General features: G+C 46.0%; 1 protein-coding gene across 3 annotated transcripts in view; it reads left to right on the plus strand.

Annotated features, from left to right (window-relative positions):
* The first annotated feature begins 14,883 nt into the window (after positions 1-14,883).
* The window catches only part of SH3BP2 (SH3 domain binding protein 2), a 62,812-nt gene continuing 60,591 nt past the window's right edge, over positions 14,884-17,104 (plus strand). The window contains exon 1 of one of the 3 annotated variants that reach the window (XM_074991706.1): positions 14,884-14,974. The gene's annotated coding sequence lies outside the window, so the exon portion shown is untranslated. Of the gene's footprint in view, positions 14,975-15,190; positions 15,366-17,104 lie in introns of those variants that run through there. The other 2 variants (XM_074991705.1, XM_074991704.1) reach the window with 2 other exon arrangements.

Consider the following 17,104-nt stretch of genomic DNA (forward strand, 5'->3'; position numbering starts at 1 on the left):
TCTGTTAACAACTGAGGGTTTTGTCCCAACGAAGTCATCTTCCCATATAGCACATTGAACAAGCCATACAGTAAAGGCTTGCGCAGTATCCGACTAAAGTCAGTGAAAAAAGAGTCCAGTTCATTACAATGAGACTTGGATCTACGTCAACAAGATCAGCGTAGAGGGTTCAATTTCATCGTAGTGGAGACAGTGTTCACTAAGACCAGGTTAAGAAGGGATCAGCCCTTCAGTTTACAGTGGGGAAGACACTATGGTAAGGTACTTCCATATAGAGCCTAATTGTTCACATAATGTTTGCAGCTCCCAACCTATGACACCTCAGCTGAACTGCTGTGAATCTCCTCTCAGGATCCTTGCCCAGAGGATATCTGAATATAGTTTGCAGACAAGTCATAATTTCTGATGGACAGTAATGTTTAATAATGTGTGCATTACTCATAGAGAACACACAAGCAGCCAGCACATTTCAAAACCAAAATGTTTCTGTCTGTGCCATGTGATAAGGAATATTTTAAAAGGTGCTAATTAACCAGTACACATCTCATATTCCCCATGTGGACAAGGAGGAGTAGTACAGAGCTTGAAAGTGTCTGTATCTTCTGTACTTCCTGGTTATGGGACTCAATAGCTACTAAAGCATCTGAACCAGTCATTCTGTGGGTACAATTGACAATGCACTAACATACAAAAAAGTCAGAATAATGGGCCCATGTGACTGCACCCCTTTATTCACACCCTGCACACTATTGTAGTAATCTTTGTATACGTCATTGAAATCCTCCCAGGAAATATGAAAGGGACCTGTTCAAACTCACATAGCTCCAGTTAGCTATAACTAGTCAAGCAGGTCTTAAACAAAGCGATGTGTGGCTACCTCAAGTTGTATGTAAGCTTAAACAGTGAGGGAGGCAGGGAGAGAGAACAGACAATGAATCTGTGTCTCAGAACACACACATGAAAGAAAACAGCATGAAGCATCTTTCTCCCACCAGACTCAATGTCTCCTGATTTTTATCTGAAAAGAACTTTGGGGTGACTGAGCTATAAAAATGAGGAAGAAATGCTAAGTCATCTCTTTCCCTGTCAATCTCCCTCTTTGCGCCTCAGAAAACAAAGGAATCATCCATTAGACTTCGAGGGCATTGTCCTCACCTGAAAAGTTTGTTACTAATAGTGTTAGAAGAATGGGGCACAGACTTTGAATAAAGTATGGGTTTAAGTTAGGCCCCAGAAGGTATTTTACCTTTTTTTTCCAACCATTTCTAATTGTTATGCATCATTACCTGTAGGGATGTTAACTGGTAACCATATTTAACCAGGCTTTTCTGGTGAATTCCTGAAGGAGCCCACTGTGTCAAGCCATAGCTGCCCCAGTCATTGGGGCAAACCAGGCACTGGGATCACACAGCCATGGTGGGACCCTGTGGCGGAGACGAGCAGCAGGCCCTCAGTTAAAATGGTTAACAGTTTTAACATCCCTAATTATTTGTACTCACTTAAACCCCCCTTTTAGTTACAAAAACTTGGTGTATTCCTTAATAATTTAACTTAAACATACTGGAGTAACTTTATCTCTGTACTTCTATTTTAGGTGGCAAGTGTGTTGTGTATTGTTCCCTGTCTGGGACGATAGACTTGATAGCCTGATTCCCTGGATTGCCCAAGAGAGGGATGCTCAGTAGAGAACATACTTCTGGGGTGGGAGGGAATACTCTGGGGCAGGAAGTGTATTGGGGTCTGTGACAGGATCCCCACAATGCAACCTAGGAATGAGGAACACTGTCCCCACCTTAACTCTCCATCCTGGGCTGTCTCTGACAATGCTTTGCTATCGACAAGCAACCCAACCCTCCAGGTGCTGTTATCACTCAGCACAATCACATGTGAAGCCCCACGCTTAGCTAGATTACATGAATGCTGCCAGAGCCACTCATGAATCACACACAGAAAGGTACCAGGAATCTGCTCCCAGCCTTGACACACACACACACACTCTCTCTCTCTCTCTCTCTCTCTCTCTCTCTCTCTCTCTGATCAAAAGGAACAGTGTAAGGTTAGTAATCGGTTCACCAATTCATCAATGGATAGTGGACATACACCAGCCTTTGTAAACCTCAGCAGGTTTATCAAACTATTCACTGGTGAAGAGAAAGAATAAAACAATTCTGTTGATTACAAAAGATAGATTAGACGTGACAGGCAAAAATGTCAGAGTGGTTACTGTTACATAGTATGGGGGTCACCAGGCCTTGTATCTCTTCTGCAGTCAGGAGTGACTCTCATTCAGCAGATAGAACAGAAGGTTTATTAGCTGACAGGGACACAGCTCTGTACAAACTTTTCAGTACAGCAGCCAGAAACAGTCAGTCCAATCCATACTGGGGAGAAGAGGCCCCTGGTGGGGTCCCTGAACCTGGGGGGCCAGCCTCTTTTGTTCCTCTCCATCCTCAAGACTACCCACCTCCAACTTCCCAGCCAGGGTCCACCCCTACCCCCCCTTTGTTCTTTTTCCCCAGGGAAGAAAGGTGTCACCTGATTGTCTAGGTTACAGAGATCAGGTACTTCCATTGTTTTTACACACACACACACACACACACACAAAATTTGCCGCAGTTATTGAAACCAAATATATGCACTCAGGCCAAACCTTAATCCTATTCGACTGGGCAACACCTACATTAAGTAGTTTTTCTCACCCCACTAGACACTGCAGCTGATCGTACACAGGTTTCACTCTTGAAATCCAGGCCACTCTCTTCTGTTGGCGTTTTCAGTCTTCTGAGTGTCCTTATTGCTTGCTGCATAAGTGTGGGGAAAGAAAAAGGCCAAGCTTGGGCACCTATGATCTGTTTTATACCCTTCACCCATGTTCTTGGAAAACAAAAGTCCAGGCATGTCTGGACATTGCTGAGCCACTAGGTGAAGCAATACCCCTGTGTGTCTCCTGTGAGCAAGACGTTGAATTGTAACTCTTCTGCTAGACAATGGCTGCTGTTGTGTTTTCAGCCCCTACCTGGGCATTGGTTACCTACCTTATTGTTGTCCCTGGAGTGCTAAGTATCAGAGAGGTAGCTCTGTTAGTCTGTATCTGTAAAAACAATAAGTCCTGTGGCACCTTAGAGACTAACAGACATTGTCTTGATGCTTCCCAGCATATTTTAGTGATAACCATACAACATGATTTTTATAATTTCATATGCATTGAAGATCTACATATGTAAATAAAACCATGTCTTTCAGCAGATCATAACCTTTCCTCTGATTCCTCACGTAACATGCCTTACCCAGATGCGCAGGGTATTACTTGTATGCTGACAGGCCATTTGAGCAGCCCACGTATGAGCTGCTGCAGCAAAGCATTGGAGCACACCGAAGGCTTTGGGGCAGAACTAGGACGTTCCTGCCCTTGTTTGGAATGTACCATGACATGTCACAGCCTGTTGATCTGGCCTGCAGGAAATAATGAGATATACTTTATTTTAATTATTCTCCTTTCCACAAGGCTCTGTTTTCTCCAAAGTATGTTCCAGTTCGACTGGGATTTAAATGCAGGTTTCTGGCCGTGAAGAGCTAGTGCACTAACCTAGGTTTAGTTTGATTTGAATTTCATTAAAATATTGGCTAAATGGGAAAAATATAATTTAAAGACATTAAAAGATCTTACCCTCCTGCCCTCCCATGCATGGTTCGGGATCTACAGTAGTGCAGTGACAGTGCTGTAAAAAATGGAGAAATGTCAGAATAGAAAACTTGTAACCATCTGCCTGCAATTAACAGGAAGCACTAGCATTTTCTGTGCTTTGCCATCTACCTATGATCAGCACTCCATGTGTTCTTGGCTGCAGAGGAAATAAGATTGGAGGAAAGGAGAGAGTTAAAAGAAACTTGAATTAATAAAGGAAGATTCTCATTAGAATTCTGCTGACTCTCAAATGCTCTGATGTTTGTTTTGTTTGGCTGTTCTATTTGTATCATGGCATAAAACCCTCCAGTTTGAATTCAATTGATTCCTTTTGGACAGGCCAGACAGTATTTTAACAGCTAGAAGACCCAAGGGTTGGGCTGTAACTTCATTGACTTCAGTGGAGTTACTTCAGATTTACACCAACACGGCTGAGATTAATCAGAATTTACACAAACAAATATATCTGATCCCAGCCCTAACTTTTTACAGAGTATGTCTTAAGATATGTTGGGTTCGTTAGCTTTTTGTTGTTGCTTTTTATTTGTTTTGACAACCTTGCTATTTTTTCCAAGGAAATTAGTGCCGTGTGAAAAGTGCTGGACTGACAACCCTGGAGGCCAAAGTCTTTTATATACAGAAAACATAGAGCACTGGAAGCAGCAGTACAAGCTTCCCTATCTCTCAACCCCACAAACCTGCCAACGTGGCTCCAACCTGACCTGAAAGAATCATGTGTAAGGATAAAAGGTAATTTGTCTCCAAACACATTCAAGCCCCGGCTGTAAAGCCCCAGAAAACAAGACCATACAGTACCTCTTCAGATTCTTCCTTCTATCTTCTCTCAGCATAGGAATTCTCTTGTCCTGACTTGTCAGTTTATTTACTCGTTGATACGTTCCATCATGTGCCATTTCAGTCAGTTTCCATTTCTTGGTAATAGTGTCTCTGGCCACTGTGGTGCAGTAGGTGTTATTTATTTGAGTCTGGTTTCTTTGGAGACCCAGATTATGATGCCATCAGGCAGTTTCATGTTCTGCTAATAACATGATGCTTCACGTTATTGTGGATTCGTCATAATGACTCTCCCACATTTATCTCTGAATGATTGTCTAACCTGACTTCCTCCTGTGCTGCCTTGGACGATTTCTCCCTGAACACCCTCAGTGTTCTCACAGGATCCAGTCATTTGCTGGATTTGATTTGTGGGAGGGGGCAGCTTATCTTGGATTCTGAAGTGTCTGTAGTAGTTAACAGTGCTTAGGAGGGTCTGTAATGACCTTTGCAAATTTTTCATGCTCCAGATGGCATAGTTATATCGCTGCAAGTTTGTAGGGTACAGCTGGCCTCAGTTTCACAGAGTGACAGCCACTTTACCAGGAAGCTGGACTAGTGTGCCTGTGAGTGGACAGCTGACCGTATTAGGTTTTAAAGAGGCACCTGACAGACCTCCCTGGAAGGGGAGGTAATAGGAATCTGATGGGAAGAAGGGTCTCCAGAGAAAGAGTGCTGAGTGGTGGTGCTGAGTGAACAGAGCACAAAAGGTTCTTGCAGGAAGCCTTGAAAAGGGAAGGAGGGAGCTGTAAGGGGGGAAATCCCTGGCTGGGGTGTAAGAGGAGCTGTAGCCCAGAGTGGGCTGAAGAACTTGTTCTGTTAATTTTTTCCTCTGCTGGGGGAAAATACAGCTTCCAGGAAGGAGACTTTGGATGTGCCAGTGGGTCCCCTGAGATCTGGAGAGAAGTCACCTCATTATATGTGGGAGAAAAGGTGGGTAGGTGATCAGCCCCAGAAATCAAAGGGAAATTGGAGTCTTTGAACTGACATCCCACACAGTCTAGTTGCTCAAGAAAGATGGAGGAGGTGATACCTCTAGTGGTAATGAGGCGGCAACAGCAGACAACTGCATTGCAGCAACAGACCCAGGCTATGCTCCTGCAACTGATCTTGCAGAAACAGCAAGAGGCACAATTTTCTGCTCCACTGTGGTGTTAGAAGGTTCTTGGAGCCACAAGAATGGCTGCAGATGCGACTGAGTCCAGGGCCTCTGGCGAATTTGGCTGATACTGGAAAAGGTAGTATGGGCCAGCTGCTCCATGGCCTGCTGATGCTGTGGCCACAGGATGACCCAGAAACATTCCTTTATGCCAGGGGCAGGCAGGCTTGAGAGCCAAACATGGCTCAGGACAGAACAGTCATTCTCAAAATACACAGAACTTAAGTAAGATGAAAAATTAATTCAAAAGTTTAAAAACTCATAATTACTCATGTCGATATGGTCTCTTTTTTTCTTCTGGTCAGTTTCACCTTTAAGCAGAGGTGAAAGTAAGGGGGTGTGCCCCAGAGTGCAGCCCCACAGCTGGGAGCTGGCTGGGGAGCAGAGACCTGGCCACCAGCACCAGCCGCAGGACCCCAGCTGGGAGCCCCAGATTCCAATCGGCAGGCCCAGGGTGTCTTTATGAAAATGCGAGATGTGGGACTGCTGATTGAAATCTGAGACTCCTGCAGATTGTGGGACGTTTGGCACCCCTACTTCCTGGAACCCCTGCACTGACTGACCACTCCCCCCCATGCTCCCTGCCTTGAATTCTCCCCCTATGTCTCCTGCCTTGACTTCCCCCCCAGCATGTCCTCCAATCCCCTATCCTGAGCCCCTGCACTTCACCTGACACTTACATTTCTTACAGGTTCTGCAGCTTTCCTATCCCTGGCATTATGAGTGCTCACTCCCTCCCTAAGGGGAGGTGCATGTGTGATAGGACAGTACCTTTGAGAAATATGTTACTTTCACCCCTGCCTTATCTGTTCATTTTAACAACTATCCAGCCCCCCACATTCGTGAATAGTCTCTCTTTGATTGGTTGATGTCTTGCCATCATCCAGGATGGTGAATTCTGTGATCCCTAACAGTGGATATGAATGTGGATAAAAATATTGTATCTAGAACCCTGCAAATCTGCAGCTGTTTGCTTTATATCCACACGTATCTGCATCCTTGGATGTGGATATTAATGAGTCATTTTTGCAGACATAGATATCAATTTTGTATCCATGCATAGCTCTACTTAGGAGCCTAATTCCAACTTATTTCCAGAGAGATTTGGGCTTTTATGTCACTTAGGCACTTTTGAAAATTTTGCCTGGTATCCCTAATTTTACACTGAATATCATACTGTATTACCTTAGAGTCTCATTCGCTCAAACATCCTCTGAAGTTATCTCACTGTTGGCTTCCAGTTTGTTATGGAAATTGCATACCTTGTGGGCACTGGTTAATAATAAGGCTTTTGTTGATTATTGTAATGTTTGGCATTCTGTGGTATGCAGTGACCTAGCACACTGGAGCAGGCTCTCAAGAAATAGGATGTTGGCATTCTTCCTACTGTATCCTCATCTGACTTTGCATGCGATATAAACAATGGTGGTTGTGTCAAAGTTATTCCTTAAAACTCCACTAGCCTCTCCCATGGTGTGTTGGTTTTGGTTTCTGTCTGGGGGGAGGGGGAATTTTTGGTTCTATATTGTCCTTGCTTGTGTCTTTTAGACCATATAACAGTAGCTATCTAAAAGTGTCATGTATATTTATGATGCTAGAGAGATAGTAAAATTGCCTGTCAGTGGTTAGTCATGAATAATGGTTACCTCCTATTTCCCTTATTCAATTCCAGTCTACTCAGTTTTGCCAGAGGGACTGTTACAGATGGGCCTGTGATACGAGCCTGAACAGATCTGTCTGGAAAATATTGTTCCTGAAATATTCTCTCAGGTCTCAAGTCAGGGCCTTCATCAGCCCTGTCTTGCTCTGTCAGTCACAGTTACTGAGTATGTGCTCTTTTAAATTGCATTGAACAGTGCCATACAGTTCTCTGATGAGACAATGCTGCGTTGTTTTTTGTCTTAAGCTGAATTCTTGGCACAGTTTTTGGACAGATGGCTATGCTTGTTCCGTCCAAGTCCCTTCTTGGTAACTTGCTGTATTCCTTACTCACAAGGAAGTCTGAGGAGCCCAGAGCTTTGTCATTGTTAGAGGTGTTAGGGTTGTCAGGGTACAGGACAGCTCCACTCAAGCACTGTGCCCAGTGCACAGCTATTTGAGACGTTTATGATCTGGCTCATGCGAAGACTCAAGGTTTAAGCCTAAATACTACACTTGCAGTATTGATCCAAACCTTGCAAACTGCATTCAAACCATAGGAGTCAGCCCAAAATCTAATCTTACAGAAGTGCCTCATGCTTCTTCTGAACCTGATTCAGCTGCCATTGAAGTCAGTGGCAAAAATCTCACTGGATTCAGGGAGTGCTGTATTGGGCCATGTGTGAGTTGCCCATGGCAACTCAGGCATTATGAACCAATTAAATCAGCAAGCAAAGCTGATCACGTGGCTGCAGAAATATCCATCCATGGTCTTTTGTAATGAGGAAAAAGTTTATAATGTATCATAACAGCTTAAATGGTCTTTCCAATACAGGGGTTCTCAAACGATGGGTCATAACCAGTGTTCCTTGTAAGATGTGTACTTGGGCAGCAACCCAGGAGACATTCAAATGCCACCCAGTTGATTAGCAGAGCACCCGGTGTATCTGCTGGTGTGCACATTTGCACATGCCTCTGTGTGCATAACAAAATTTATGCCACACATGAATAGAGCAAACTTAGATGGGACATTAGTCATGACCCTGTGTTAATGGGATCGCCAAAGCTGATTAGACTAGCTGGGGCCTAGGGCTTGAAAGGGACCAAAGCAGAAGACTATTGCATGCACATATCTGGGGGTGGAGGCGGAGTCCCCTTTCGATGTTGTGACCCAGGGAGAGCACCCTAGCTGCCCTGTGCCTGTGAACAATGCCTGCTATGTAACTTAAGCAGCACATGAACAGATAAGAGGAAACCCAGTGTACTAACTGAATAACAGTTATACGATCATGACTCAGCAACTTAGGGAACCTATAAAAACCACATTGCTGGGCAGCAAATCGGACTTCTCCATTGGACCAGGTGCTGGTGCCAGGTGACTTCCTTGGGGCTGTCTGCAGCAATTCCAGGGCCCCTGAATGTTGAAGGGATGGAAAATCAATTCTGCTTGCCATATAGAGTTGGGAAATTTACTTTGGAGTGCTGAGTGCTGATTGCCTGAAATAAGTGTTCTTCAAGTACCCTTGGTGTCCTGTGCTTTCTTTTCACTTGTGAACCTTGATCCTGTTTCCCATCCTACTTGGACATTACAGGGCTGAAGTGGAAACTCTTGGGTTTCAGCCTAGGGTGTCAGGGCTCAGGTTACAGGCCCTTTAGCTGCAGCTGAAGCCTTTGGACTTCAGGCCTCCCCCACCAGGTGTGGTGGAGCTTGGTAGCCCCACCTAGAGTTCTAAGGGGTCAGGTTTCAGTCCCCCATCCTGTGGTCATGTAGTAATGTTTGTTCTCAGAAGGCTGTCATGGTGCAGTGAAGTTTGAGAATCCCTACTTTAATCCTATTACTCTCCAGATTTCCCGTCTTAATCCTCCTTCCTTGTCAAAACATAATTATCTTCCTCCTGTTCTGCTTCTAGCTTCATTTTCTCCATCTCAGACTTTTTTGATGCATCTTTAGCTGTGCCAGAGTTGCTGATTTGTATTTGTTTGTTTTACCTTTTCCATTTTGGTTCCATCCTTGGCTGCCATCTTTTTCATTCTGTTCTTTCTCATTCACAAACAGAATGACTTCCCTAAACACATCAAGTAGGCTGTTACCCTCTCCTCCTTCAGTTCCTTTCAAGAACCTCTTTTATGGTGACTGCTACCAGAAATTAACAGACTAAGATGTAAGCACTGTTCTTTATCTCTAAAAAATCTACGTGTGTATTAAACTGTTTATATTTTGAGTGCATCCGTCTCCCATATCTCTCGTAAGTTGCTTGGATTTCTAGGTCCCCATATCGCAAGCCATTACTCATATATAATAAACTCTGTCTTAACTGGCATTCTATCACCCGCAGTTCTCAAACAATGGGCATTTTAACCATAAGTAAATTTTAGTTATATTTTCCAGAAGTACAGTATAGTGAAAGTAAGTACAAATAAATACAGCAAATACGGTATAAGTTTGCAGTGTACAATATTACAGCTGTTGGTAAATAAAGTACTCTGAATACATTTTTGTTAGTTTCTTAATGGCTAATTTTGTTTTTCTTTAGTGTTCTGCATTGCTAGGTATACCTCTCATTATCCAGAATATTTGACTATCTGGCACCCTCCCGGTCCCAGGGCTGCCGGATACAAAAGAGTTTACTGTATACTTTATTTTATACAAATCATTGACTCAAAGTCTCACTGACTTCAATGGAATTAAATGCATGTGTAAAACCAGGAATATGTCCAACTTCAGGACTGATATCACAGACTGTAAGTTCTTTCATGCAGGCACCAGATCTTATGCCCATTAGGGCCTGAATACCACTGAAATATAAATAGTAAGGAATTAATTCAGCTATTAGTTCCCATGTTAATTCTTCTTTCAGCATTTTTTCTTTATATTTACTAGAATAATAGAATTGTAAGACTGAGGGACTTGGAGCAATCATCTAGTCCAGTCCCCTGCACTCATGGAAGGATTAATATTACCTATACATTAATGAAGATGAAAATATATCAGCCAGTTCAACCTTAGAGTTACGCAATGGACTCACAAATAAGAGGGTGACATGGAGCCATCCTACTCGCTATCAAGTAACTGCCAACAGAGAGAAAGGTATACATCAATTCTTAGCAGTGACATAGCATGATACATATTCTCAGCGCTTCTCAGGTGTGCATTAGTCTTTGCAACACTACCCAACACTGTGAGATAAGTATTTTTTTATAAAAAGGGAAAAGTGAGATAAAAGGTTGAAACCAAATATTCATTTGAAGGGCCACCCCATGGAGCAGTACAACACCCTGATGCCCCACATGGTCAGATGGCAGTGTAGCCATGCAGTAGTGACTGTGCCTATTAGCATATGGTGGAAACAGTGCCAAGCCTTCATAGGCCAGTGTTAAAGATCCCTTTGGAATGGAGTTGGGTTAATGTATCGGAGAGTGGATCCAACTGAGACAAGGCTGCTGCTGCTACTCTACCACAGAATGTGTCCATTCTTGCTGCAGGAAAGCCGCTGGAAGTGGAAGTAAAGTGCATTCATTCACTTCCCTTTGCGTGACAGTGGACAGATGTCTCTCTTGGTTTGTGCACACCAGGGCTACCGATGGCCAGGGCAGGGTGAGGTGGGGTGGGGCAGGGCAGGGGGAGGGAGGGGGCAGTTGCACTGGGACCTGGCATTTCAAAGGGGCCTGGAGCTCCAGCTAGTGCCACTGCCTTTGGAATGCTAAGGAGCACTGTGTCACCGCTCCATATGCTCCATATGCACCTCTGAGAGAGCATGGGGAAGGACAGGGCTGACTGCCCTACATCCTATGCCCCTCCACAAAGGGGCAAGGAGTGAGGCCCCCCCCCTCCCACCTTACCCCCGGCAGCTGTCTGCACTGCTGGCGTGCACACAGAACCAATAGAAAAAGGATAGGACAAGTTCTTACGTACTTCCAGGGCCACTGCCCAGATACTCAGGCTAAGATGTAGACAGATTCCTAACAGAATTCAGGTCACCTTTCCTGCCAGCCCCAATGGATGGAGTCCCCTTTATTTGCCATTTACACCCTTCACTACCATATTGAGTCTGCTCCATTCTTTGTAGACTGAGATTTTCAAAATATTTGGATTCCCAGTTCTTATTAATCTTTTTGGGAATTGCATTTCCAGATCCCTTTATGTCGCTTTGAAAACCTCAATCATTAAATCTCCTCATATTCATGCTTTACAACACAAACACAAGCTGAGCCACACTTGTTCTGAAAGGCTTTATCTCTTTCTTTGTCTTGAATTCACACTTGGCAATGCTGCTGGTGTAAGCTACGGGCTTGTTTACACTGAGTATTTTCTTTTTGGAAACTTTGCACCTATCAAAGTTGTGTCACTTTGACAGTATGAAAATAATCTACTCAGCAATAGACTGGAATTATAATATTTTCCAGAACGATGTATTTTTCTGTAACTGAGTGGAAAGAGTGGGAGGAAATCATAGTATGATGTGGTGTATTCAGATTGTTAAATACCTGGAGGAGTTTCTCAAAGGATTATTAGTATTTGGAATTCTCTTGGATTCAAAATGGGAACAGAATAATGAGACCAGTTTCACTGAAGGGGGTACGAACGGGAATAGGTGTTTTAGTTATAGTTTCTTTGTCAAATGCACAGGTGTAAACTGACCACTGTATTTTGGGTGGGAAAGAAATCTTTACAATTGTATCTGGAAGTAACCCGTCTGTTTTCCCATCTTTCATTGGAGGACTGAACAGCAATTATCAGACAAGATCAGGTGGTCACACCCCATGCTATCCATTTCCAACTGTTGCGGAAGATGGGTGTTGGCAAAACTTGGTCCTTCCTGTCTATTCACATGTGTGTATTTGCCAGCAATGGACTGCGCAGTGACAAAAGGACAATAATTAATTTTATGCATAGATTCATCTGACTTGTCACAGTCTTTCATTGCTGTGGGGAAACAGTGCTGAAAGGAGATGCAGACCTCATTTAAACCAGGGTTTAAATCAGTATGACAAATCAGGCTGGGACGCACTAGGCACTTCCTATATAAGGCAAAACCCTTTCGGAACTGTCCATATAGAATTGGGACGTCTGGTCACCCTAACTGTGACATGCCTTTGTGAATGGAAGTGTCTAGCTAAAAATCCATGTGTGCTGTAGGTTACTTTCACTTTTATCTAAATTTCTGTTTAAGTGCACATTTCAAACACTCTTCTCCTCCCCTCCCTAGCAGTTTGGATAAATGAGGCTGTGCAGTTTTTGCATTTGCTCCCTTGTTTCATGTGGCTGCCTGAATCTCCCATGTTGGAGCTCAGTAGTTTGGATTGTAAGGGCCACATGATCAATTCATGGATGTCAAGGCCAGAAGGGAGCATTGTGATCCTCTACTCTGACCTCCTAAAAAAACAAAAAGCAGTCAAGTAGCACGTTAAAGACTAGCAAAATAGTTTATTAGGTGAGCTTTCGTGGGACAGACCCACTTCTTCAGACCATAGCCATACCAGAACAGATCTCTTCTGGTATGGCTATGGTCTGAAGAAGTGGGTCTGTCCCACGAAAGCTCACCTAATAAACTATTTGGCTAGTCTTTAAAGTGCTACTTGACTGCTTGTTGTTTTGATGGTGTATAGACTAGCATGGCTCCCTCTCTGTTACTATTCTGACGTCCTAGTAGAGCACAGACCATAGAGCTTCTCCACAATTATTCCCAGAGCAGATCTTCTAGGAAAAAAATCAATCTTGATATATAACTTATGGCTATTTCAGTGGAAGTATTTAGCACATAGGCAGGAGAGGAGCCTTTTCCTTTGATAGGAACAGACATAATTTGGCTGTAAATGCACAGTGGCAGCTGTTGCTGCCAGCAGTACTAATGAAGTGCCATGCTCCCATAGCCGCACCCAAAAAGGTTAGGAGTGAGACACTGGCTTGTGGCCTCAGGCCTTCTGTAAGCGCAGAAAGTCCTTCTCCTCACACCTGTGGGATGTATGTTACAAAAGCACATGCTTCCAGCTACCCCTACTTTGAGGGCAAATTTATTCCTCCCCCAGAATTCTCAGCCTCTGCAGAGCCAAAACTGAGCCCTAAAATAGATTCACTTAAATTAACAGCAGTATGTTCCAGAATTAGTGTGAGACGAAAGAGGATGTGTCCAATGAACACTAAGAAATAGTGTATATGCAAATGTTTGTTCTTATTTTATCTGTTTTATGTTTCTACCTTAAAGCCTTTTCCTGCTTCGATTAACACAACCTCTTTACCCCGTCTGTTGCTGTAGTGACTGCTACAGTGACGTAGCTGTGATGCTGAATCACTTGAAGGGTAGATGTAGCCTGGGACTTCATGCATGAGTAGTCCATCCCCTTCCCTTGAAGCGAATTGGTTTACTTAAGCTTAAAGTTAAGCATGGGCATAAATGTTTGTGGGAGCAGGGTCTATATTTTAACCTCACTGAAGTCATTGACAAAATCCTTTTAGACTACTCTTACAATTTTCTCTCTAAAGTCCTAAGTTGTGTGGGTAGCTTTTCAGGGTCAACTACAGTGGGGTGATTTCTATTCTTGTAAACGTTTTTTAAAAGTTGACATTGAGGAAAAGTGTATGTTGTTCACCCACTCTGATACATCTGCACCAGGATTCTCTGTAAGCTGTGCACTTGGGCTGCTACCCAGGAGAGATTCAGGTGCCACCCAGCTGATTAGCAGAGTACCCACAGCCCCCACATCCAGCAGTACATTTCTATTGATGGTGCACATCCACTATGCCTTAGTGTGCGTAACAAAATTTATTCTGCACATTGATGGAAAATATTAGAGAGAACACTGATCTGCACTCTTTGCGGTACATCATAAAACCAAAGACTGTCATTACAAGAGAGTAGAAAGTAGTGAATGAAGTATCAGGCATGGTAGGGAGAGGTTAATTATGTATTTACCTAAGTAGAGAGACTGTTTAGTAATCTGAGTACAGATCTGAGAGCGAAGAATTCTGGAATTCAAATTCCTTTTCTGTGAAGCCCTCAGCAAACCACATAAGATTAGGGCGACCATATTTCCCTGTCCCCAGAGTTAGGCAAACTGGGGGTCACCTAGGCGGCCTGGCATGGAGCAGCAGCAGGGAGTCAGGTTCACTTGCTCTCACTGTGGCAGCAGGAGCTATAGGGAACCTGCCACCCAACTCCCAGCCTGCTGCATCGCCTGGGGGAGCGGAGCGGAGCAGGCTGGGACGCTCCACTTCCTCAACCCTAAGGAGCGGCGCGATCCGGCTAGCAGAGGGCGGGAGAGGCGCAGACTGCTGCATCCAACCCTTCGCTTTCCAGGCCCGGAGGGAGGGTGGTGATCCCTGCGGCTGCCCCGGGTCCGGACTCCCCTGGGCCCTGCCCGCTCTCATCACTAGGGGGAGCCGGCTGGGGAACCCCGCGGCGGCCGCCCCGAATTGCCCTGTGGAGAGGACGGCTCTGGTGACAGCAAGGGTGGGACTAGACCCCTCGAGGCAGGGCGCCCCCTGTCTTTCAGTCGCGGCAATGCCCACGAGGGAGCCCGGGCTCGCTCCCCAGCGGTTGCGGGTGCGGGGTGGTGCTGGAGCCGCAAAGTGAGGCGCAGCAGAACCCGGCGTGCGGGGCGGGGAGCGCCCAGAGCAGAACGTGCGCGGCCAGCAGCGTGACAAGCAGTGCCGCGGCGCCGTAAGGACTCGCACGTCGGCAGTAGACTAGGCGCTGTCGTGGGTAGGGCCCCTGCCATTGGGTTCCCCAGTCCCAGCCTCCTGGGGCCCGGCGCCCTGTCCCGCCCCAAGCGGGGCGGAGCCTCCTGAGCCCCCGACCCGACCTGGCCGGCCCCTCCCCTCCCCTCCCCTCCGCCGGCGGTGGAGGGGCAGCGCGAAGCCCGGGAGGAGGCGGGCGCCCAGCGGGAAGAAGGAGCTGAGCGGGAGCAGGTGGAGGAAGCGGGCGGGCTGCTCGGGAGCCGCGGCTCTGCTCCGGCGCTGGAAAGTGGCGCGTGGCCGGGCCTCCAGGTGCGGCGGGAACCCGGAGGCACCCTACGGAGCTCCGGGCGGGGGGGCTGAGCCGCAGCGCCCTGGTAAGAGCCCCCTGGCCCGCGCCGCTCCCTAGGCTTTGGGCGGCTCTCCGGCAGGCTTGTGGGGCGCCCTTCCCGGGGCCCTGCGCCTGCTCAGTGGGGGGTGGCTCCGGCCAGCCGGTCAGTGCGGCGCAGCCAGAGTCCCGGGGACCGCCCCGCTCTGCTCCCTGGCTTGGGGGCTGGCGGCGGGGGTTGTGTGGCGTGAGTCACCGGGCGCTTTGCAGACTAAGCAGCTTTGCTGGGGGCCCCTCCAGTGCCTGCAGCCGAAGCCTTCAAGGCGGCTGGAAACTCCGATGACTCATGCGGGTTTAAATCCGACTTTTGTTGCAAACGCGAACATTCCCCTGTGCTGGGCGGCGCTGCCGGGGCCTGGCGGCGCGCTGCGGACTCCGCACCCGGGGCTTCGGAGAGAACCCGCAACAGGCCCGGCTGCCTCATGCCTTGCGTGCCAGGAAGGTGCTGGGAGTGTAGGGTTGCCAAGGTGCTGCCCCTTATTTCCTCATCTCCCTGCAACAAGATCAGGGGTTGCTGAGTGCTGCAAAAAGCAGCAAGAAATACCCCTGGCAAACGTGGGTGAGTATTGTCTATTTAGTAATATGAATAGTGGCAGGGGCGCTAAGAGAACAGCCCATAATTTTTGAAATAGGGTGTGTTCCTCCTCATGGTCTCTTCTGAGAGAACCTTTCACAGACCTAAGGGGAAGATGGACCCAATATCTGACCCTGGCCATCAACATTTGCTGCATGATAGAATCGTAGAGGCCTATGGCTGCACGGGACCTCAGGAGATTGTGGAGTCCAGTCCCCTGCCTAAAGTAATGACCCAGTTAAGTCATCCCAGCCAGGAGTTTGACAAGCTGGGACTTAAAAACCTCTAGGGATGGAGATTCCACCAACTCTCTCAGTAATGCGTTCTAGTGCTTCACCACCATCCGCGTGAAAAAGTGTTTTCTAATATCCAACCTGCAACTCCCCCTCTGTAACTTCAGAGCATTGCTCCCTGTTCTGCCATCCCTCACCACTGAAAACAGTCTCTTTCCATCCTCTTTAGATCCTCTGTTTTTTGTGGCTGCAGATGGTGGGTGGGATGAAGCATCTTAGCAGAGTGAGCCCAGAAGAATGCTGTGTTTGGGGGAAAGTAGTAGGAGAATTTGTACAGAAACAACTTGCTTGTTCCAGGTCAGATCTTCACAGTGGCTGCTTCTTGTCTTAGAATCTATGAATCTGAATGGGTGCCTTGTATTGTCTTTTAAAAATCATCATTTTCCATCTATCATTTGGGTTTGGTGGTGATTTTTGAATTACAAACTATAGGCATTTCTCTAATGATAAGAAAGTCTGACATTATAAGACTGAGAGGCTTCTGAAAGGTGAGGGGTGCAAGGAATGGTGGCTGAAAAACATTTTCCTGAGTGACAGTGGTGTGGTAGATGCTCCTTGTAGCTATGAAACTCACTTTTCCCTGCCTAAACACACCTCCCTGTCAGAGTTTGCTGAAACCATTTATCTGAGAAGCCGTACAGATTCTTTTCACTTTGTGAACATTGCTGTTCAGAGTTGGGGGAAGCTGGCTTTGGGTAGTATGGTGTGGGAGGTGGGTCCTTTCATCTCTTTGTTGACCAGCTTCAACCTAGCTAGTCAGTAGTGACTGAAAGCTGTTGCCATCCAGAATTAATAGAGCAGAAGAGGTGAATTGGCTCAATTCTCAGTAGAAAAATATTCTTGGTACAGAAGACACCATAA

The sequence above is a fragment of the Carettochelys insculpta genome, chromosome 4 (genome assembly GCF_033958435.1).
Source record: "Carettochelys insculpta isolate YL-2023 chromosome 4, ASM3395843v1, whole genome shotgun sequence".
NCBI lineage: Eukaryota > Metazoa > Chordata > Testudines > Carettochelyidae > Carettochelys > Carettochelys insculpta.